The sequence below is a fragment of the Schistocerca americana genome, chromosome 1 (assembly GCF_021461395.2).
Source record: "Schistocerca americana isolate TAMUIC-IGC-003095 chromosome 1, iqSchAmer2.1, whole genome shotgun sequence".
In the NCBI taxonomy this organism is placed as follows: Eukaryota; Metazoa; Arthropoda; class Insecta; order Orthoptera; family Acrididae; genus Schistocerca; species Schistocerca americana.
The window spans coordinates 208,177,938-208,202,569 of record NC_060119.1 but is presented as its reverse complement, the minus strand read 5'-3'; the positions used below and the strand labels follow the sequence as shown (position 1 = coordinate 208,202,569).

The window sequence follows — 24,632 nt, the reverse complement described above, 5'->3', positions numbered from 1 at the left end:
AGATGGAGAGGCACCACAGGACATTTTAATTTGCACTGTCTATAATTTTACAAATAAATTCAGAAAACTTTGTGAGCATGACCAGGAAGGATTCAGGATTCACACTCATAGCAGTGGAAGTTCAAAAACACGAAAAAAATTACATTTTTTACATGTGAAATTTCATCGTTTTTTCACTTGGTATTGGCTGCATTTGTCGCTATAGGTACACTTTTCTTCATAAGCAAGAGAGATTCTTCGATGAATTTTGCACAGCTTACAAACCATACTTACAGGTGTATGAAACTCTAGAATTTATTTAATCTATGGAAAAATGAATGGGCTGTTACGTTTTAAACTTCGTGTTTAGAGAAAACTCGAATTTTATAGTTAATTATCTCAATTTTTACCACAGTTTTTAACAGATTTGGGAAATTATAGAGTTTCATACACCTGTATGGTTTCTATGCTGTGCAAAATTCAACGAAGAATCTCTCTTACTTATGAAGAAAAGTGTACCGACAGCTACAAATGCAGCCAATACCAAGTGAAAAAATGATGAAATTTCACATGTAAAAAAAAATTTGTTTTGTTATGTTTTTGAACTTCCTCTGCTATGAGTGTGAATCCTGAATCCTTTCTGGTCATGCTAACAAACTTTTATGAATTTACTTTTAAAAGTATAGACAGTGTAAATTAAAATGTCCTGTGGTACCTCTACTGCTCCAAGTCGGCCCGTTTCACGTCCTACCCCCTTTACACAGACAAATTCTGGGAGATTGTACATCTACATCTACATCTGCATCCATACTCCGCAAGCCACCTGACGGTGTGTGGCGGAGAGTACCTTGAGTACCTCTATCGGTTCTCCCTTCTATTCCAGTCTCGTATTGTTCGTGGAAAGAAGGATTGTCGGTATGCCCCTGTGTGGGCTCTAATCTCTCTCATTTTATCCTCATGGTCTCTTCGCGAGATATACGTAGGTGGGAGGAATATACTGCTCGACTCTTCGAAACTTCAACAAAAGTCCGTACCGAGCTACTGAGCATCTCTCCTGCAGAGTCTTCCACTGGAGTTTATCTATCATCTCCGTAACGCTTTCGCGATTACTAAATGATCCTGTAACGAAGCGCGCTCCTCTCCGTTGGATCTTCTCTATCTCTTCTATCAACCCTATCTGGTACGGATCCCACACTGCTGAGCAGTATTCAAGCAATAGGCGAACAAGCGTACTGTGACCTACTTCCTTTGTTTTCGGATTGCATTTCCTTTGGATTCTTCCAATGAATCTGTCTGGCATCTGCTTTACTGACGATTAATTTTATATGGTCATTCCATTTTAAATCACTCCTAATGCCTACTCCCAGATAATTTATGGAATTAACTGCTTCCAGTTGCTGACCTGCTATATTGTAGCTAAATGATAAGGGATCTTTCTTTCTATGTATTCGCAGCACATTACACTTGTCTACATTGAGATTCAATTGCCATTCCCTGCACCATGCGCCAATTCGCTGCAGATCCTCCTGCATTTCAGTACAATTTTCCATTGTTACAACCTCTCGATATACCACAGCATCATCTGCAAAAAGCCTCAGTGAACTTCCGATGTCATCAAAACAAACATTTTTCCCTAATGTCATTCTTTCCTATGAGGAGTATTTAAACCGGTAGAGGAAGATTTCTCTGAAAGCAAATTAATTAAACCAACAAACACTTTTCCATTTTTTTATGATCAAGAGACAACACATTAACACAACCCAATTTCAATTACAGTAGATTTTCAAAAATGGCTCCATTGACACGTAAACAAAGGTTACATCGTCGGATCATGTTCTGTCTGACACGGGCAAAAACCCCAGAAGTATCCTGAATTGTTCCTGCTGCTGCTACTATCCGGGCAACCAGAACCTCTTCTGATGCAACATGAGTTGCGTAAACAAGGTTACGCATCTCTCCCCACACAAAAAAGTCCAGAGGGGACATGTCTGGGGATCGAGCAGGCCATGGGACAGGACCATCTCTGCCAATCCACGTTCCTGGGAACCGTCGGTCCAGGAATCGGCGCACACGACCACTGAAATGTGCCGGCGCCCCGTCATGTTGTAACCACATGCGTTGTCTTGTAGGGAGCGGGACGTCTTCCAGCAATTCTGGCAATGCTCTGGCGAGAAAACTGTAATCGTGCCTGCCATTTAATGGCCTAGGTTCAAATGGTTCAAATGGCTCTGAGCACTATGGGACTCAACTGCTGTGGTCACAAGTCCCCTTGAACTTAGAACTACTTAAACCTAACTAACCTAAGGACATCACACACATCCATGCCCGAGGCAGGATTCGAACCTGCGACCGTAGCGGCCGTGCGGCTCCAGACTGTAGCGCCTTTAACCGCTCGGCCACTCCGGCCGGCAATGGCTAGGTAGCAGATACGGCCCAATTAAAAACAGTCCCCAACAACACCGACCCACATATTAACGAAGAACCGCACTTGATGAGGGCTAGTAACTGTGGCATGTGGGTTATCCTCACTCCAGACATGCGAATTGTGAATTTTGAAGACTCCTTCATGCCCGAACGTTGCTTCATCGGCAAACAACACAGAGGATGGAAATGTAGGATGCATTTCACACTGTTCCAGGTAATACTGCGAAAACTGTGCTCTGAGTGGATAATCAACTGGTTCCAGGTTGTGGACATGCTGTAAGTGAAATGGACGTAACAATTGCTCCCGAAGGACTGTTCTTACATTCGTCTGATTCGTCTCCATGTTACGTGCAACTGCACGAGTGCTGATTGAAGGATCCCGCTGCACATGTTGCAAGACAGCTTCCTCAAATTGCAGCGTTCGTACCGTGCGACGGCGTCCCTGTCCAGGTAATCTGCTAAATGACCCGGTCTCACGCAGACATTGGTACACAGCAGGATATGTCGTATGATGCGGGATACGGCGATTAGGATATTGTTGTTGATAAATCCGCTGTGCAGCTCGTCCGTTGTGGTGCGCTACATAGTACGCACCAACCATATCAGTGTACTCACTCCAGGTGTATCGCTCCATTAGTAAACAGAGACAATGCACTACTACACTGGTGGACGGCAGTTGCCTACAACTGAAGAGCGTAATACGCCCTCTAACAACTGAAGATCGTAATACAGCCTCTAACAACTGAAGAGCGTAAGACGGCCTCCACCGGTTTATATAATCCTCATAGGAAAAAATGACATTAGGGAAAAATATTTATTTTGGTGTCCCCTACAACCTCCCAGAGTTTGTCGGTTTAAATACTTTTTAGCCTGTATTTTGCGAATGTGTGGCAATACCGTAATCGCAGCAAATTCATTCGAAAGTCCGCAATAAACATTACCGAAATCATCAGACGGATTTCATCTCCATGCGAGGATGGCTCGGTACCAGCCCCTGAAACATTCACTGTAAGGCTGTCCATGCTACAAGATGGATATTCACCCACTCACCCTACTCACCAGACATCAGTCCATGAAACTTCGAGCTAATTCCATAACTCAGGACACCACTGCGTGGCAAGAGCTTTGTAAACACGGCGAATGTCCTCACGGCTTATCGTCAACATTTAGCACATATTGATGGCAATGCCAGTGGCATTCAGCGGCTTCCCCATCGTTGGTAATGTTGTATGTATGTACTTTAGGACTATTTTGAAGCTCAGTAGTTAATTATGATTCATTTTTGATCGATTTTTACCTATGCACAATAAATTTTCACAGTTCCAATGCATGTTCAAAAAATGGCTCTGAGCACTATGAGACTTAACTGCTAAGGTCATCAGTCCCCTAGAACTTAGAACTACTTAAAACTAACTAACCTAAGGACATCACACACATCCATGCCCGAGACAGGATTCCAACCTGCGACAGTAGCGGTCGCGCGGTTCCAGACTGTAGCGCCTAAAATCGCTCGACCACTCCGGCCGGCTCCAATGCATGTGTTTCATTTCAACCTTTAGCATGACCTCCTATACTGGAACCCTATTTATGTACGCATTACGATAAACACTGCCGTACTGATTCAATGCACATCGTGGAATTCTCATGCTGTCGCTTTACCGCAAGATATACCATAGCTACCATGACTTATGGAATGACCCTCGTATTTAACCAACGCTGAAGAACGTGACCTTAATAGTACTAGTGATTGTCGATAATTCACTAATGTAACTTTACTCTTCCGTTACTCGTTTATTAGGATTTGCATGCCTTATGTAAATGAGAGGACGTTGAAAGCAGTACCTAGTCTGTCATCGGAGTCTCGCAGGCCGCCACTCTTTAACGCGGTTTCCCAGAAGCACGCGCCGGTCAGTGGCTTGCAGGCCACCGGACAACCTTTTGTAATACTACATGGGGCGCCTGGAGTATTGTAGACAAACGTAAGCACAAGCCCCCTGCCAACGAACGTATGACAACACAGGAGTGGAAGGAGGAGGAACGCTTTTTAACAGAAGGTACTATTGTGCACAGAAGTAAAAAGCTGAGTTTTTCTCTGGAAAGAACTAGACACCACAGATGAAGATTTCCATTTCGAAAATGGAAGGCGATCCCGCAGTTTTGGGCCTTTGAAAGTGTGAGACACCACTGGACTTTTGACTTTAAAAAACCAAATGTTTACGCAGCATATGAACTGCAGGGATTGACTAACATAGATAAATTAGAGGTTAGACAGAAAAGCTCGACTGTGTCAATGAGGATCTGTCCCATTGGTCACAGAGAGAGATGGAGAGAGAGAGATAACATTTTCTGTTTTAAATGGCAGTATGTACGTTACTGGTTAACTCTCCACAGGATAGCCTAGGGAAGGGAACTAGCGTTTTCTAAGGAGCATTTTTACCAGTTGGCGTTCGCAAGATCTGAAACTCAGTTAATCTCGATGCAGTAAGACGCGAAACCTGGCAATTAGAGGTTTCCTTTTAATAAAAATTCGATCAGAAATTATCTGATCTTCAGGGATCTTAATCTTCGGGAGCCTCCATCAGCAGACATCACCCTCACCGGCCTGCCGAGCCAACAGAGCTGATGCGTCGATAGACTTGGAGAAACTCGGTGCCATTTGCGCTTTTCCACTTGCGATGGTCGTTGATGCAGCCAATAACTCCTTCTGCACCCACTTCAGCTTCCACAAATGGTTCAAATGGCTCTGAGCACTATGGGACTTAACATCTGAGGTCATCAGTCCCCTAAAACATAGAACTACTAAACCTAACCAACCCAAGGAATCACACACATCCACGCCCGAGGCAGGACTCGAACGTGCGACCGCAGCGGTCGCACGGTTCCAGACTGTAGTGCCTAGAACCGCTCGGCCAAAACGCTGCAGTCATGGACTGTGCAGCTTGTCCCGGCGGAGGTTCGAGTCCTCCCTCGGCCATGGGTGTGTGTATTTGTCCTTAGGATAATTTAGGTTAAGTAGTGTGTAAGCTTAGGGACTGATGACCTTAGCAGTTAAGTCCCATAAGATTTCACACACATTTGAACATTTTTGAACCTCCCACTTCATGTGTGGTGATAAATTTTATGAAATGACGGACGGATAGGATATGTGTTCTCCGTTGTCACTAGCAATGGTCGACTTTTTTATGGAATATTTTGAGGAACGTGCATTAAATTTGGTTCACGTTCGTTCGTCTTCGTTTTATCGTTATGTCTGATCACACGGCGTAAAATTTCTTGAGCACTTCCATAAACATATGAACAGTATGTATCCAAACATCCAGTTCGTCACCGAGCCAGAGAAAGAGGGAAGATATTTCGGTGTAATGAAAGTCGGATGGACATCTCAGCTACTCAGTGTACCGCAAGCCGACGCACACTGTTTATATCTTAGTGCCCAGAGGTTCCACCATCCATTCCGGAAGAGAGCAGCTTTAAATACACCACTGGCCATTAAAATTGCTACAACACGAAGATGACGTGCTACAGACGCGAAATTTAACCGACAGGAAGAAGATGCTGTGATATGCAAATGATTAGCTTTTCAGAGCATTCACACAAGGCTGGCGCCACTGCCGACACCTACAATGTGCAGACATGAGGAAAGTTTCCAACCGATTTCTCATACACAAACAGCAGTTGACCGGCGTTGCCTGCTGAAACGTTGTTGAGATGCCTCGTGTAAGGAGGAGAAATACGTACCATCACGTTTCCGACTTTGATAAAGGTCGGATTATAACCTATCGCGATTGCGGTTTATCGTATCGCGACATTGCTGCTCGCGTTGAACGAGATCCAATGACTGTTAGCAGGATAGGGAATCGGTGGGTTCAGAAGGGTAATTCGGAACGCCGTGCTGGATCCCAATGGCCTCGTATCACTAGCAGTCGAGATGACAGGCATCTTATCCCCATGGCTGTAACGGATCGTGCAGCCACGTCTCGATCCCTGAGTCAACAGATGGGGACGTCTGCAAGACAACAACCATCTGCACGAACACTTCGACGACGTTTGCAGCGGCATGGACCATCAGCTCGGAGACCATGGCTGCGGTTACACTTGACGCTGCGATGGTGTACTCAACGACAAACCTGGGGGCACGAATGGCAAAACGTCATTTTTTCGGATGAATCCAGGTTCTGTTTACAGCATCATGATGGTCGCATCCGTGTTTGGCGACATCGCGGTGAATGCACATTGGAAGTGTGTATTCGTCATCGCCATACTGGCGTATCACCCGGCGTGATGGTATGGGGTGCCATTCGTTACACGTCTCGGTCACCTCTTGTTCGCATTGACGGCACTTTGAACAGTGGACGTTACATTTCAGATGTGTTACGACTCGTGGCTCTACCCTTCATTCGATCCCTGCGAAACCCTACATTTCAGCAGGATAATGCACGACCGCATGTTGCAGGTCCTGTATGGGCCTTTCTGGATACAGAAAATGTTCGACTGCTGTCCTGGCCAGTACTTTCTCCAGATCTCTCACCAATTGAAAACGTCTGGTCAATGGTGGCCGAGCAACTGGCTCGTCACAATACGCCAGTCACTACTCTTGATAAACTGTGGTATCGTGTTGAAGCTGCATGGGCAGCTGTACCTGTACACGCCATCCAAGCTTTGTTTGACTCAATGCCCAGTTGTATTAAGGCCGTTATTACGGCCAGAGGTGGTTGTTCTGGGTACTGATTTCTCAGAATCTATACACCCAAATTACGTGAAAATGAAATCACATGTCAGTTCTAGTATAATATATTTGTCCTATGAATGCCCGTTTATCATCTGTATTTCTTCTTGGAGTAGCAATTTTAATGGCGAGTAGTGTAGCTATGAAAGCTTATGAAGTGCAACATGAGTGGGCCGATGTTCGCGTTAGTGAAACAAGGACACTGATTAGCATATGCGTATTGGAGAACCAACGGTGTATGTCAATGTGCCGTCACGGCAAAGCAGCAATTGTCTGATACGACCTGTACCATGGTCAGACTATCAGATTACAAGAAGCTCTGAAACAGTGGATGTAGCGTTGAAAAATAAGAGAGGCTGTCGACATAGATAGATACCGTAACAACATGAACTGGGAGGATGGATACAAGCCGCCGACGTCCTGACTGCTATCCTACTTAGTCCAAAAGGCCGCAAGCATCCGCCGGACACCAGCTGCTCAAGACGGGGATAAAAAAAGAAAGGGAACTCCGCACGGTGTCATCTTCTGGCAACGGCATCATTTGGATGCTATCTGGAAGCGTCTGTGGTCAGCGTACCGCTCTCCCAGACTTTGTCACATTTCGGATCTTCGAGACGCTACTTATCATTCGAGAAGCTGCTTCGTTGGTTTCTCGAGGTTGAGCACACGTCATGCAAATCCTGGCACCAAGGAAAGGTCCTTGCCACTTCCTGAAAATGAACCAGTGTCCTCTGTATATAAATCAGTCACGCCGACCGCCAAGTTACGGGAGCGGAATAAAGAAGTGCCCACAATGAAACTGCTGTGCACCAACGACGACTTCCCGCGGGGAACCACTGCTCCTGCCTACTGATAACATATTCCCTGTTGCGTGCCAGTCGTCTGCTAGATTAATACAAGCAAAAGCCTCGCGTTCAGTACGATCCAACCAAAAGTGTATTAACTTGGCACCTTCTAGTGATGTCCGAAAATAGTGATGATAGTTACCAAATGACAGTCCGTGAATGACGTACAAGCTGAGTGAAAGCACGGGAAAGTACTGGATATGCTGGCTGCTGAAACCTATGCGGCCCATTTGTCTCCGTGGAGTTGCGGCGATGCGACTTTCTTCCGCAGCTGTGGTTTGCTTGTTACGATCGTGCTTGGAACAATAAGCTCCAACAGTACGTAGGCCGCTTTAATTCTCGTGATTTGGAAGTAAAAATGACAAGGACCATATAGTCCGAAGTGCAACAAGGGCTGCACATCGGTGTACGAGGTGCGACAATAAAGTAATGAGACTGATGTGATATAAATGTTGCTTACCGTTTTAGCCAAGTTTAGTGTTGTCTCCTTCAAAGTAGTTCCCTTCTGATTGCACACACTTTTTCCAGCGCTTCTACCATTGATGGCAACATTCCTGGAACTCATCTTCTGTAATATCCTCCAAGACCCTTGTCAAAGCTTTTTGGACATCTTGTGTTGTTTGAAAATGGTGTCCCTTGACTGCCGTTTTGACTCTTGGAAATAGAAAAAAGTCGCACGGGCCGATATCTGGTGAATAAGGTGGCTGTGGTAGTACTGAAATTTGTTTTGAGGTTAACAATTGCTGTACTGACAGAGCAGTATGGGATGGCGCATTATCGTGATGCAGAATCCAAAAATCAGCTATGTGGGCACGGACACGAATAACTCTTTTACGAAGTCTTTCTAAAATTTCTTTGTAGTAATATTGGTTAACTGTTTGCCCAGGAGGTACCCACTCTTTATGAACTATTCCCTTGGAATCAAAGAAGCACACAAGCATGCATGGTCGTCCACTGCGGTCTTCATCTTCAACATTCGTTCTGCCTTCACTATACATTTTATGCCAACGAAAAACTTGAGCTCCTGAAATAACCTCCTCTCCAAAAGCCTTCTGAAGCTTACTGTAAGTTGCCGACGCGTTTTCACCCAATTTAACGCAAAAAGAAATGGCATACCATTGCTCAATATTATGCGGTTCCATTTCCGTGACGAGGGACATAAACACGTGTTACCTTATTATAGCACAGCTCAAGACTGAACACTTGCATCAATGTACCACTTGGACTAGAAGCAGCTTATAGATCAAGGTTAAAGATATTGTGCCTACGCAAGGCTGCAGGGTTTCCACATCTTGCAAAGAAAATCAGTCTCATTACTTTACTGTCGCACCTTATATATAGTGGACGCTATTTTTGTTTTCATGCTAGCTAAAAACTGGCTCAAATGGCTCTGAGCACTATGGGGCTTAACATCTGAGGTCATCAGTCTCCTAGAACTTAGAACTATTTAAACCTAATTAACCTGAGGACATCACACACATCCATGCCCGCGGCAGGATTCGAACCTGCGACCGTAGCGGTCGCGCGGTTCCAGACTGAAGCGCCTAGAACCGCTTGGTCACATCAGCCGGGCTGTTATTATTAACCTTCAGGCGTTGAAACTTGTTATAGGTCTATTATTTAATGGGTTTCGTCACGTGCTGTAATCAGAATTTTCTAGCATTAATATAACAGGTACTTAATCTCCTGCCGGCCGAAGTGGCCGAGCGGTTCTAGGCGCTTCAGTCTGGAACCGCGCGACCGCTACGACTGCAGGTCCGAATCCTGCCTCGGGCATGGATGTGTGTGATAGATTAGTTAGGTTTAAGTAATTTCTAAGTCTAGGGGACTGACGGCCTCAGATGTTAAGTTCCATAGTGCTCAGAGCCATTTGAACTTAATCTGCTACAAATTAGGATGTTTTTGTTCCAAATATAGTTTTCAGTAAATTACTCGAAAACTATTGGAGGTAGCTCAATGGGGTCACGTATTTACTATTTTTATGTTGAACTGAAGCTGCATACAAATTTTCACATTTCTAAGTCTAATATTTAGCGCCTTTAATTTTTCTTAATCACGTTGAGACTTTTACCATACATACATCTGCACATTATGACCACTTTCTGGCTTCCTATCTTTATTATTTAGCACCACTTTTTTTTTCTTAAAACCATGTATTTAGGGAAAAATATTTATACGATCAATCTGAGATTTTATAGTTTAAACATTAATATACTAAAGCACATGCTGACAAAGTTTTAATTTCATTCTTAAATTATGGTGCAATAATACGTGAGTGCTACGCACAGACGCGTCATGGCCACGTGGTGCTACTAGCAGTGAACTGAGGTAAGTCCCAACACACTCGCTCGCTTCTGTATCTCTCAAATGATACAGCGCTTGTTTCGCCACAATCTCTTAATCATCTAGTCGTTGATGAGACGTTAAACGCGTATCTGCTATCTATCGTCTTTATCATATCGGTAAGCTCCTAAGGGAGTGCACGTCGTTTCTCTAATGAATTGCTCTCAATGAGGAAAGATTATGGAGAAATCCAACAGACTGACAAATAAATAAGATAAAATAAGAATTCAGGATGTCAAAGTGACTGATATAATATTACACTGGAATTTAGCCGGAAATTGATTTGGCACTCCGGCAGAAGGCAAGGCAAGAAACTTCCATGAAAGAAACGACAGCATAACGAAGAAAGGGTAGGCAACATCAGGAAATGAGCAGGATGTACTTGAATGCAAATGGGAAAGACTGAATTAGTTGGAGAAGACTTAAGTGGGTGGAAGCGCTATAGCAAATATTTATGAAAAGGCCACGCGCCGAATCGCGGTTTGTGGGGGAGAGGGAATGGCGGGGGGCGGGGGGCGTGTCTTGATGCTAGGTTCGTACTTGAACTAGGAACAAGGTCGTTCGCATTTTAAGTGCAAAACAAGCCACCCTTAAATAACTCCGTACAGGAGCGAGATTGATGGTTCAGATTCTGTCCACCATTGTATCGGTCCATGATCAAAGTTAAGTTTCGACCGTTTAGAAAAATCTTGCTTTTTTGGATTTTACGTGCAAAAATAGCTTTTCCGAAAGGTGTTTGAAGCGCGCCACTTCTATATGTAAACTTGTACGAAACCGTTCAAAAATTAGTCAATAGATAATGTCAGAAATAATTTTTTTTTAATCCAATAAACTTTATCCGTTATCGAGGTACGATGCTTTTAAGTCAAGCTAAATGTATCACGTAAAATTCGTTCTTACATGAATTCAATACGCAGAAATGGTTTAAAATGAATCAAATAAATAAAAAATTCATTCTTACGATAAAACTGAAAACTCGCTTTCCAAAATCTAGCGTCATTCGGATTTGACATCTAAAAAAACAGCTTCCCCCACAAAAAAAAGTCTACAAGCGTCAAATCCGAGGAATAGGCCGGCCAAGGTACAGGTTCCGCTGCGTCCTACCCAGCGATTTGGAAACAATTCTTGAAGGCATGCTGTAGTAATTCATGTACTTTGGCAGGACAACCGTCATGTTGATATCCCATGTTCCTCTTAGTCTGCAGAGGAACGTCTTATAACATCCGTGGAAGACGGTCTGTTAGGAGGCTGCAATACTTAAGCGCGTTCAATGTTCCGTCTATGAAAAGCGGGTCCGAGCTGATGGCTCACCATCCCACATTACACGTTTACCTTCTTTAGACGCTGACATTCTACCAGACGAAGTCAATGGGAATTTGTAATGCAATACCGGCGTCAGTGTGTCTGGTAGGAAGGACACGGCCAAAGGGAGATCCTATCGATCGCACAATGGTTCGGGATTGTTAACAGACCAATAGCATACGAGTCTACTTCGGTGGTTTACCCGTCCGTTATTGGTAAATGTGACTTCATAACTAAACACTGTACACGATAGATCTGGAGTAGCCTTTCTTAATGGCCTTGTACAGGAGTTAACACGATTCTCATAATCGTTTCCATGCAGCTCTTGATGGAAAGAGACGTGATAGGAACGTAACGTAAGTCGTCAAAGAACGCGTAGGCACTTGCTTGACTTATGCCGTTTCCTCGCGCGATTGTGCGGGAGCTAACGTGAGGATCAACTACAGCAGCAGCAAGAACATTAATTTTCCCCTCTTCTGTCGTCGCTATTTCCTTCTGTCATGTTGTCTAGGTGTTACACGACCACTTTCACGTGACTGGTTGAAGAGAATACTAAACAACTGCCGAGATGGTTAACGTCTGTTCTGATATCTTTTTGCATACACCATACAAGAACATACTGCATTCTTCCTACCCTCTCCATACATCATGAGCATGTCAGATTTTCTGCATTGGTAAATCCCATCGTCCACTCAAGACCTACTTCAACTATCACACACTATCTAATTAGCAAGTCGCAATGCATTCAAGGAACACACAAGCACACTGTAAGTAAACATAACAATATCGTACCTAGCAACTACGCAGGCTGAATGGCACAAGCAGTGGGGCTTTTCAAAACACGATATCTCGTAAACGACTCGTACTAGAATCCTGCAATAGCACTGACATTCTGACTTACCTTACCTTTAGTTTGTTAATGTCAATAGGCATTGCTCCAATTAAAAAAGTGTATGTTTGCGCTTACTTTCTGACATACCCTAATTTTAGTTTTTTAATGTCAATAGGTATTTCTCCAATTAAAAAAGTGTACATTTGCACAAAAATACACTTTCTATGTATTATTAAAATTTGTTGATTGGCTAACAGTACAATCCATTCTGTGAAAATCACACATCAGTAGCACTTCCCACTTCCGCAATATTTGTGGTGCAAGTATTAGGTGATTCACACTATATTTACCCGACAGCGGCATCCACACGACAGTCAACCAGTTGGCAGTGACAGAGATGTCTGTTTGCTCGTGGGCAGTTAGGCACTTGACGCTGCTTCAAACCCAAGAATATTTTATTAATTACAAGGCACACAAGTGGAGAAGAAGGAAGGCTATGCCGTTCTGTGGAATGAAGAACGAAAGTGATAGTTTTTTACGGTTCAGATTTTGGAAGAAGAGGTTTGTGATTTGGCTAAGGCTTGTTGTTGTTGTTGTTGTGATCTTAAGTCTTGAGACTGGTTTGATGCAGCTCTCCATGCTACTCTATCCTGTGCAAGCTTCTTCATCTCCCAGTGCCTACTGCAACCTATATCCTTCTGAATCTGCTTAGTGTATTCATCTCTTGGTCACCCTCTACGATTTTTACCCTCCACGCTGCTCTCCAGTGCTAAATTTGTGATCCCCTGATGCCTCAGAACATGTCCTACCAACTGGTCCATTCTTCTAGTCAAGTTCTGCCACAAACTCCTCTTCTCCCCAATTCTATTCAGTACCTCCGCATTAGTTATGTGATCTACCCATCTAATCTTCAGCATTCTTCTGCAACACCACATTTCTAAAGCTTGTATTCTCTTCTTGTCCAAACTATTTATCGTCCATGTTTCACTTCCATACATGGCTACACCTCATACAAATACTTTCATAAATGACCTCCTGACACTTAAATCTATACTCGATGTTAACAAATACACTCCTGGAAATTGAAATAAGAACACCGTGAATTCATTGTCCCAGGAAGGGGAAACTTTATTGACACATTCCTGGGGTCAGATACATCACATGATCACACTGACAGAACCACGGGCACATAGACACAGGCAACAGAGCATGCACAATGTCGGCACTAGTACAGTGTATATCCACCTTTCGCAGCAATGCAGGCTGCTATTCTCCCATGGAGACGATCGTAGAGATGCTGGATGTAGTCCTGTGGAACGGCTTGCCATGCCATTTCCACCTGGCGCCTCAGTTGGACCAGCGTTCGTGCTGGACGTGCAGACCGCGTGAGACGACGCTTCATTCAGTCCCAAACATGCTCAATGGGGGATAGATCCGGAGATCTTGTTGGCCAGGGTAGTTGACTTACACCTTCTAGAGCACGTTGGGTGGCACGGGATACATGCGGACGTGCATTGTCCTGTTGGAACAGCAAGTTCCCTTGCCGGTCTGGGAATGGTAGAACGATGGGTTCGATGACGGTTTGGATGTACCGTGCACTATTCAGTGTCCCCTCGACGATCACCAGTGGTGTACGGCCAGTGTAGGAGATCGCTCCCCACACCATGATGCCGGGTGTTGGCCCTGTGTGCCTCGGTCGTATGCAGTCCTGATTGTGGCGCTCACCTGCACGGCGCCAAACACGCATACGACCATCATTGGCACCAAGGCAGAAGCGACTCTCATCGCTGAAGACGACACGTCTCTATTCGTCCCTCCATTCACGCCTGTCGCGACACCACTGGAGGCGGGCTGCACGATGTTGGGGCGTGAGCGGAAGACGGCCTAACGGTGTGCGGGACCGTAGCCCAGCTTCATGGAGACGGTTGCGAATGGTCCTCGCCGATACCCCAGGAGCAACAGTGTCCCTAATTTGCTGGGAAGTGGCGGCGCGGTCCCCTACGGCATTGTGTAGGATCCTACGGTCTTGGCGTGCATCCGTGCGTCGCTGCGGTCCAGTCCCAGGTCGACGGGCACGTGCACCTTCCGCCGACCACTGGCGACAACATCGATGTACTGTGGAGACCTCACGCCCCACGTGTTGAGCAATTCGGCGGTACGTCCACCCGGCCTCTTGCATGCCCACTATACGCCCTCGCTCAAAGTCCGTCAACTGCACATACGGTTCACGTCCACGCTGTCGCGGCATGCTACCAGTGTTAAAGTCTGCGATGGAGCTCCTTATGCCACGGCAAACTGGCTGACACTGACGGCGGCGGTGCACAAATGCTGCGCAGCTAGCGCCATTCGACGGCCAACACCGCGGTTCCTGGTGTGTCCGCTGTGCCGTGCGTGTGATCATTGCTTGTACAGCCCTCTCGCAGTGTCCGGAGCAAGTATGGTGGGTCTGACACACCGGTGTCAATGTGTTCTTTTTTCCATTTCCAGCAGTGTATCTCTTCTTCAGAAACGCTTTCCTTGTCATTGCCAGTCTACATTTTATATCCTCTCTACTTCGACTATCATCAGTAATTTTGCTCCTCAAATAGCAAAACTCCTTTACTACTTTAAGTGTCTCATTTCCTGATCTAATTCCCTCAGCATCACCCAACTTACATCGACTACATTCCATTATCCTCGTTTTGCTTTTGTTGATATTCATCTTATATCCTCCTTTCAAGACACTGTCCATTCCGTTCAACTGCTCTTCCAAGTCCTTTGCTGTCTCTGACAGAATTACAATGTCATCGGCGACCCTCAAAAGTTTTTATTTCTTCTCCATGGATTTTAATACCTACTCCGAATTTTTCTTTTGTTTCCTTTACTGCTTGCTCAATATACAGATTGAATAACATCGGGGAGAGGCTACAACCCTGTCTCACTCCCTTCCCAACACCTGTTTCCCTTTCGTGCCCCTCAACTCTTATAACTGCCATCTGGTTTCTATACAAATTGTAAACAGCCTTTCGCTCCCTGTATTTTACCCCTGCCACCTTTAGAATTTGAAAGAGAGTATTCCAGTCAACATTGTCAAAAACTTTCTATAAGTCTACAAATGCCTTTCCTTAATCTATCTTCTAAGATAAGTCGTAAGGTCAGTATTGCCTCACGTGTTCCTACATTTCTACGGAATCCAAACTGATCTTCCCCGAGGTCGGCTTCTACCAGTTTTTCCATTCATCTGTAAAGAATTCGCGTTAGTATTTTGTAGCTGTGACTTATTAAACTGACAGTTCGGTAATTTTCACATCTGTCAACACCTGCTTTCTTTAGGGTTGGAATTATTAAATTCTTCTTGAAGTCTGAGGGTATTTCACCTGTCTCATACATCCTGCTCACCAGATGGTAGAGTTTTGTCAGGACTGGCTCCCCCAAGGCTGTCAGTAGTTCTATTGGAATGTTGTCTACTCCCGGAGGCTTGTTTCGACTCAGGTCTTTCAGTGCTCTGACAAACTCTTCACGCAGTATCGTTTCTCCCATTTCATCTTCATCTACATCCTCTTCCATTGCCATAATATTGTCCCAAGTACATCGCCCATGTATAAACCCTCTATATACACCGTCCACCTTTCTGCTTTCCCTTCTTTGCTTAGAACTGTGTTTCCATTGAGCCCTTGATATTCATACAATTGGCTCTCTTTTCTCCAAAGGTCTCTTTAATTTTCCTGTAGGCAGTATCTGTCTTGCCCCTAGTGAGATAAGCCTCTACATCCTTACATTTGTCCTCTAGCCATCCCCGCTTAGCCATGTTGCACTTCCTATCGATTTCATTTTTGAGAGGTTTGTATTCCTTTTTGCCTGCTTCACTTACTGCATTTTTGTACTTTCTCCTTTCATCAATTAAATTCAGTATCTCTTCTGTTACCCTAGGATTTCTATTAGCCCTCGTCTTTTTACCTACTTGATCCTCTTCTGCCTTCAGTACTTCATCCCTCCGAGCAACCCATTCTTCTTCTACTGTTTTTCTTTCCCGCATTCCTGTCAATTGTTCCCTTATGCTCTCCCTGAAACTCTCTACAACTTCTGTTTTAGTCAGTTTATCCAGGTCCCATCTCCTTAGATTCCCACCTTTCTGCAGTTTCTTCAGTTTTAATCTACAGTTCATAACCAATAGATTGTGGTCAGAGTCCACATCTGCCCCTGGGAATGTCTTACAATTTAAAACCTGGTTCCTAAATCTCTGTCTTACCATTGTATAATCTATCTGATACCTTTTAGTATCTCCAGGATTCTTCCATGTATACAACCTTCTTTTATGATTCTTGAATCAAGTGTTAGCTATGATTAAGTTATGCTTTGTGCATAATTCTACCAGACGGCATCCTCTTTCATTTCTTACCCCCAATCCATATTCACCTACTATGTTTCCTTCTCTCCCTTTTCCTACTACCGAATTCCAGTCAGCCATGACTATTAAATTTTCGTCTCCCTTCACTACCTGAATAATTTCTTTTATCTCATCATACATTTCATCACTTTCTTCATCATCTGCAGAGCTAGTTGGCATATAAACTTGTACTACTGTAGTAGGCATGGACGTCGTGTCTATCTTGGCCACAATAATGCGTTCACTATGCTGTTTGTAGTAGCTTACCCACACTCCTACTTTTTTATTCATTATTATGCCTACTCCCGCATTACCCCTATTTGATTTTGTATTGATAACCCTGTATTCACCTGACCAAAAGTCTTGTTCCTCCTGCCTCCGAACTTCACTAATTCTCACTATATCTAACTTTAACCTATCCATTTCCCTTTTTAAATCTTCTAACCTACCTGCCACATTAAAAGATCTGACATTGCACAGTCCGATCCCTAGAACGCCAGTTTATGTTCTCCTTATAACGACGTCCTCTTGAGTAGTCCCCGCCCGGAGATCCGAATGGGGGACTATTTTACCTCCGGAATATTTTACCCAAGAGGACGGCATCGTCATTTAACCATACAGTAAAGCCGCATGCCCTCGGGAAAAATTACGGCTGTAGTTTCCCCTTGCTTTCAGCCGTTCGCAGTACCAGCACAGCAAGGCCGCTTTGGTTAGTGTTACAAGGCCAGATCAGTCAATCATCCAGACTGTTGCCCCTGTAACTACTGAAAATGCTGCTGCCCCTCTTCAGGAACCACACGTTTGTCTGTCCTCTCAACAGATACCCCTCCGTTGTGGTTGCACCTACGGTACGGCCTTCGGTATCACTGAGGCACGCAAGCCTCCCCACCAACGGCAACGTCCATGGTTCATGGGGGGCAAACATACACCTTTTTAATTGGAGCAATGCCTATTGACATTAAAAACTAAAAGTAGGGTAAATTAGATGGCAGTGCTGTTTTTTGCAGGATTCTAGTGAGAGTCGTTAACGAGATATCGTATGTTGAAAAGTCCTATTGTTTGTGCCATTCAGTCTGCGTAGTTGCTAGGTACGATGTTACAGTGTGCTTGTATGTTCCTCGAGTGCACTGCGACTTGCTAATTAGATAGTGTGTGATAGTTGAAGTAGGTCTCGAGTGGACGATGGGATTTACTAACGCAGAAAAGCTGACATGCTCATGATGTATGCAGAATGTAGGAACAATGCAGTTCGTTTTTGTACGGTATATGCAACAAGATACCCAAACAGACGTTAACCATCTTGGCAATTATTTAGTAGCCCCGTGTTTTCTAGAGCTAATATGAAGCTGGAGAAAGCTTTTAGTGGCAGAAATTGTAACTAGATTTTGTGAAATTATATTTTTCAGTGATGTAGTGTTTATTTTCGCGTTACTGTCACTTTCATAGCTTCCAGATATCAATATCCGGAAACGTGACTTTTCAGAGATTCGTAGGATCTCGCAAGAGATCAGCTGGCAGGTTAACCAATGTCGTGGCAGTTGTAGCTAATTAACTCCGTCTCGATGGACAGAGTGACGGTAGCGCACCTAATCAAAACTGTCTTACAAGCGCGCTAGAATTTGATTGCAAAACGGCCAACAAATTGTTTCCCTTAGTGATTGTGGCATAATCTCACCTCGAAAATGAATAAATAGCAAATGACATGGACCACGTGGACTTCACAAGGGAAGTTCTTTAGATTTCACGAAAAGAGAAGCGGAGAGGAACATTATAAGTGCCCCGGTGGTCTATTAATCATATTCGTTAGTATCTGTATGTTGGTTTTATGGGCGTCTTTAAACGAGGCTGTGAACTAAACGATACTAAATCACGGGCCTCTTTGACCTTAGCAGTCGTCACATTACCTAAGCGCGGCTGGTGGAGTTTTCCGAGGACGCGACCGTGGCCTTCACAACTTGTGTAACTCCCCGCCGAGTCGTCGCACCGGTTTTCGACGAGACCCTGACACTGGCAAGGCCTTAGCCGGGCCTGTCCTACAGGAATCTACATTTTCAGCGGGCCGGAGCAGCTTTTCTGTTGTTCTTTTAAATGGAAGTATTTCTACATTTTGATACACTTACGTGGCTCCCTCTGTCTATGTATAGTACGTAGTACCTTGGTTGCAGGCGAAGCGGCCGATTGTGGCATCACTGACTTCCGGGTTCCATCACGAGTTTTCCGAGAGTTTCCACGAATCCTTCGTGCTGGCCTTTTGGAAAGGTGCAGTATATAGCATTTCCGATGCAATATTTCAGCTGCTTGTTTAATTCTGATACAACCTTGGAAATACATGACAACAAGCGGCAGTAATGCGTTAAAATCTCGTGGAATTGTCAGTTGTGTAATTAAATCGAGGTTTCATCTTAAGTTCAGTTTTGTTTCAAAAAGATTACTAGCGACGCCTACAATACGTCATATTCAGTGATCCATTTCTGTATTGAATACGATGCCTGCCGCCCTGGATACAGAAAAATGGGACCGACAAAGTTGACCCTGTACGTAAGTAAAAGTAAAATACTGCGCATACACACGAGAAGAAATCCACTAATGTACACTTACACTATAGGCGACAAATTTCTGGAAACAGTAACTACCGTAACTCGCCTAGGAGTAGCCCTTCGGAGCGGCTATAAGTGGAATGACCATATAAAATTAATAATAGGAAAAGTAATTGCCAAACTGAGATTCATATGAAGACTCTTAAAGAAATGTGGTTTATCCACGAAAGAAGTGGCTTACGAAATACTTGTTCAACGAACTCTTGAGTATTGCTCGTCAGTCTGGGAGTCTTACCAGATTGTTTTATTAGACGAAGTAGAGAAGATCCACTGATGAGCAGCACGTTTCGACACGGAATCGTTTAGTCGACACGAGAGCGTTATGGCAATGCTACAAGAGAGGCGTTGTGCATCACGGAGACGTTTATTATTTAAATTCCAACAGAATACGTTCCGGGAAGAATCAGACAACATATTACTTCCTTCCACAGACATGTCGTGAAATGACCACAACGAGAAAATTCGAGAAATTAGAACTAATACGGAGATTTACCGACAACCACTCTCCCCATGTCCCATTTGCGAATGAAATAGAGAAGACAGGACGACGCAATGATAGCAAGTGTACCCTCTGCTCTACAGGGCGGGACAAATAAAAGTGACGTGCATCAGTAATTGTTGTTTTGGTGTTCTTCAGTCCAGAGACTGGTTTGATGCAGCTCTCCATGCAACTCTATCCTGTGCAAGCTGCTTCATCTCCCAGTACCTACAGCAGCCCACATCCTTCTTGATCTGCTTAGTGTATTTATCTCTTGGTCTCCCTCTACGATTGTTACCCTCCACGCTGCCATCCAATACGAAATCGGCGATCCCTTGTTGCATCAGAACATGTTCTACCAACCGATCGTTCCTTCTAATCAAGTTGTGCCACAAATTTCTCGTCTCCCCAATTCTATTCAATACCTCCTCATTAGTTATGTGGGCTACCCATCTAATCTTCAGCATTCATCTGTAGCACCACATTTCGAAACCACCTATTCTCTTCTTGTCCAAACTATTTATCGTCCGTGTTTCACTTCCATACATGGCTACACTGTATGCAAATGCTTTCAGTAACGACTTCCTGACACGTAAATCTATACTGGAAGTTAACAAATTTATCTTCTTCAGAAACGACACAGACTGTGTCGCATGGCCACCAAGAGCTGTTGCTGGACGATTTGATTCACGGATCCAGTTATATGGCTCCTTCCGCGTATTGCGATTTTACGACTATGACGAGTGGGGCCTGAAGATGGAGTCAATGCAATGCTGAAACTGGTAGCAATTAGAAGTTTCTAAAATAAAATAAGTTTCTAGAATACACAAGGCTGTTGGAAAATTATCGCATCAAGAAGTACATGTCCAAACCGTCCGCTCGCGCTAACACTTCAAACCTCCATCACTGCTAACTATTAACTTCTAACTGCGGGTCCTTCCAACCACAGAGTCTCTTAACGAGGGCAAAGAGCGCGGTCAGTGATATTAATGCAGTCTATAGCGCTGCCAACATACAAACATATAAACAGTCTACTTACACCTTAACTGTTGTCCACCAGGCGATTTCGCTCTTTTTTTTAAAAAAGAAAAAAAAACGACGCACCACAAAGGAATTATCTGAATGGGACGCAGATCGGTAGATGTCATGTTCATGTACAGACAAACAAATGATTGCAGTTTCAAAAATAGGATGATTTATTCAGGAGAAAGAGGTTCACAAATTGAGCAAGTCAGAAACGCAGTGGTCCACCACTGGGCCTTATACAAGCATTTATTCGGCTGACCATTCATTGGCAGACTTGTTGGATGTCCTTCTGAGGGACATCGTGCCAAATTCTGTCCAATTGGCGCGTTAGATCGTTAAAATCCCGAAGTGGTTGGAGGGCCCTGTACAACACGCTTCAAAATGTTCTCAGTTGGTGAGAGATCCGGTGACCTTGCGGGCAGAGGTAGGGTTTCAAATGGTTCAAATGGCTCTGAGCACTATGGGACTCAACATCTTAGGTCATAAGTCCCCTAGAACTTAGAACTACTTAAACCTAACTAACCTAAGGACATCACACACACCCATGCCCGAGGCAGGATTCGAACCTGCGACCGTAGCAGTCGCGCGGTTCCGGACTGCAGCGCCAGAACCGCTAGACCACCGCGGCCGGCAGAGGTAGGGTTTGGCAAGCACAAAGACGAGAAACTCCCACCGTGTGCAGGTGGGCATTATCTTACTGAAATGTAAGCTCTGGGCCGGTTGCTATGAAGGTCAATAAAACGAGGTGTAGGACATTGTCGACGTACCGCTGTGCTGTAAGGGCAGCGCGGATGATAACCAAAGGGGTGCAGCTATGAAAATACATGGCTCCCCAGTCCAACATTCCTGGTTGGCAGGCGACAGTCAGGTTAGTATCCCTCCTCTGTCGGTGGCGGCTCCAAACGAGCCTTAGCTGGTCATCAGGGCTCACTTCGAAGAGGAATTCATCACCGAAGACAATTCTGCTGCAGTCCATGAGATTCCAGACCTAAGACGTGTCTCTAGACGCTTCAGACAGTGATGTGAAATGAGTCTCAATGTCGCCCGCCGTAGGGTCCCATAACGAGACGTGACGGTCAGAAGTGCCATATCTTTTCATAGTAGGGCCCCTTTGGTTGTCACGTGACACCCTGATAGCCATAGTGGTATGTCGATGAAATTCTACGCCTCATTTTGTTGCACTTGGTTTACATTTCAGCAGGACAATGCCCGCGCGCATATGGCAAGAGTTTCTAGCTCCTTGCCTTTGTGCTTACCAAACCGGCAAGGCAGAACGGTCGCCGGATCTCTTCCCAATTGAGTACGTTTGGTGCATTATGCGTAGAGCCCACAACCACTCGGGATTTTGACTATCTAACGCTCCAGTTGGACAGAATTTGGCACGATATCTCTCAGGACGACACCCAGCATCTCTATTAATCAATGCCAAGCCGAATAACTACTTTTACAAGGGCCATAAGTGGACCAACGAGTCATTGACTTGGTCAATTTGAAAGTTCTTTATCTTGAATGGATCATCCAAATTTTCTGAAACTGTAATCATTTTTTTTCTCTGTCCATGTACCAGGTGATCAAAAAGTCAGTATAAATTTGAAAACTTAATAAAGCACGGAAAAATGTAGGCAGGGAGGTAAAAATTGACACACATGCTTGGAATGACATGGGGTTTTATCAGAACCAAAAAAAAAGTATTGCTAGACGCGTGAAAGATCTCTTGCGCGCGTCGTTTGGTGATGATCGTGTGCTCAGCCGCCACTTTCGTCATGGTTGGCCTCCCAGGTCCCCAGACCTCAGTCCGTGCGATTATTGGCTTTGGGGTTACCTGAAGTAGCAAGTGTATCGTGATCGACCGATATCTCTATGGATGCTGAAAGACAACATCCGACGCCAGTACCTCACCATAACTTACATGCTTTACAGTGCTGTTCACATTATTCCTCGACTACAGCTATTGTTGAGGAATGATGGTGGACTTATTGAGCATTTCCTGTAAAGATTATCACCTTTGCTTTGTCTTACTTTGTTATGCTAATTATTGCTATTCTGATCAGATGAAGCGCCATCTGTCGGACATTTTTTGAACTTTTGTATTTTTTGGTTCTAATAAAACCCCATGTCATTCTCAGCATGTGTGTCAATTTGTACCTCTCTATCTACATCATTCCGTGATTTATTCAGTTGTCAAATCTATACTGACTTTTTGATCACCCGGTACATCACATCTACCCATGTCCGTCCCATTCTTATAATTTCTTTGTGGTGCGTCGTTTTTTTTTTCAGCCTAAAGTGTACTTCAAGTGCGTGAATAGCTAACAGTCGCTGGGTGCATTTCACGACTGCAGGTGGTTGGTCGAAAAGTTCTTAAAGGAAAGCCAGAATCTTGACATGCTTTGCTGGTTGTGTCGGTCATTATCCATTTTTAGTACCCATTTTCCATATAATTGGTGATATCCGAGCTTACAACGACAATCGGCCAAATAGTGGTGAGCCCAACAAGGTGAAATTTATCAGCCAGAGCACTCACCGTCACTTGATCAGATCGCAGCTTTTGGTGCAGTTGTTGCACTATTTTATGTTTGTGAAATGACCTTGTTGCTCCGTCCTTAATCGTGTATACTTGCACGATCACTTTTAACAGTCTTGGCGCCATTGTTTGACCTTTATTTCATTCATTGCTCTCGGCACCTAAAGTAGGCTCAACCCACGACGAATCTGAGCGGCGTAGACTCGTTTGCGCACAAAAATCGAATTCTGGAATGTGCTTCTCAAGTTGTAGGACAAACAATTTTCGAAGGCATTGTCTTTTGCTTTCGTCCACTGTCAAATGACTACCGAATTAAAACAACGACTTGAGTGACTTCGTGAAAATCAATAGATGGCGCCGCGTCAGTGCAACTTTGTTCTCAGCTGCTGACATTTACATGCAAACCTAAAGTACTTACTTTCCAAATACACTCCTGGAAATGGAAAAAAGAACACATTGACACCGGTGTGTCAGACCCACCATACTTGGTCCGGACACTGCGAGAGGGCTGTACAAGCAATGATCACACGCACGGCACAGCGGACACACCAGGAACCGCGGTGTTGGCCGTCGAATGGCGCTAGCTCCGCAGCATTTGTGCACCGCCGCCGTCAGTGTCAGCCAGTTTGCCGTGGCATACGGAGCTCCATCGCAGTCTTTAACACTGGTAGCATGCCGCGACAGCGTGGACGTGAACCGTATGTGCAGTTGACGGACTTTGAGCGAGGGCGTATAGTGGGCATGCTGGAGGCCGGGTGGACGTACCGCCGAATTGCTCAACACGTGGGGCGTGAGGTCTCCACAGTACATCGATGTTGTCGCCAGTGGTCGGCGGAAGGTGCACGTGCCCGTCGACCTGGGACCGGACCGCAGCGACGCACGGATGCACGCCAAGACCGTAGGATCCTACGCAGTGCCGTAGGGGACCGCACCGCCACTTCCCAGCAAATTAGGAACACTGTTGCTCCTGGGGTATCGGCGAGGACCATTCGCAACCGTCTCCATGAAGCTGGGCTACGGTCCCGCACACCGTTAGGCCTTCTTCCGCTCACGCCCCAACATCGTGCAGCCCGCCTCCAGTGGTGTCGCGACAGGCGTGAATGGAGGGACGAATGGAGACGTGTCGTCTTCAGCGATGAGAGTCGCTTCTGCCTTGGTGCCAATGATGGTCGTATGCGTGTTTGGCGCCG

The 24,632-nt window shown here is 44.9% G+C and overlaps 1 protein-coding gene across 1 annotated transcript in view; it reads left to right on the top strand.

Annotated features, from left to right (window-relative positions):
- Positions 1–24,632, top strand: part of LOC124619194 (protein unc-93 homolog A-like) — a 271,654-nt gene that overhangs the window by 184,458 nt on the left and 62,564 nt on the right. The window lies entirely within an intron of this gene.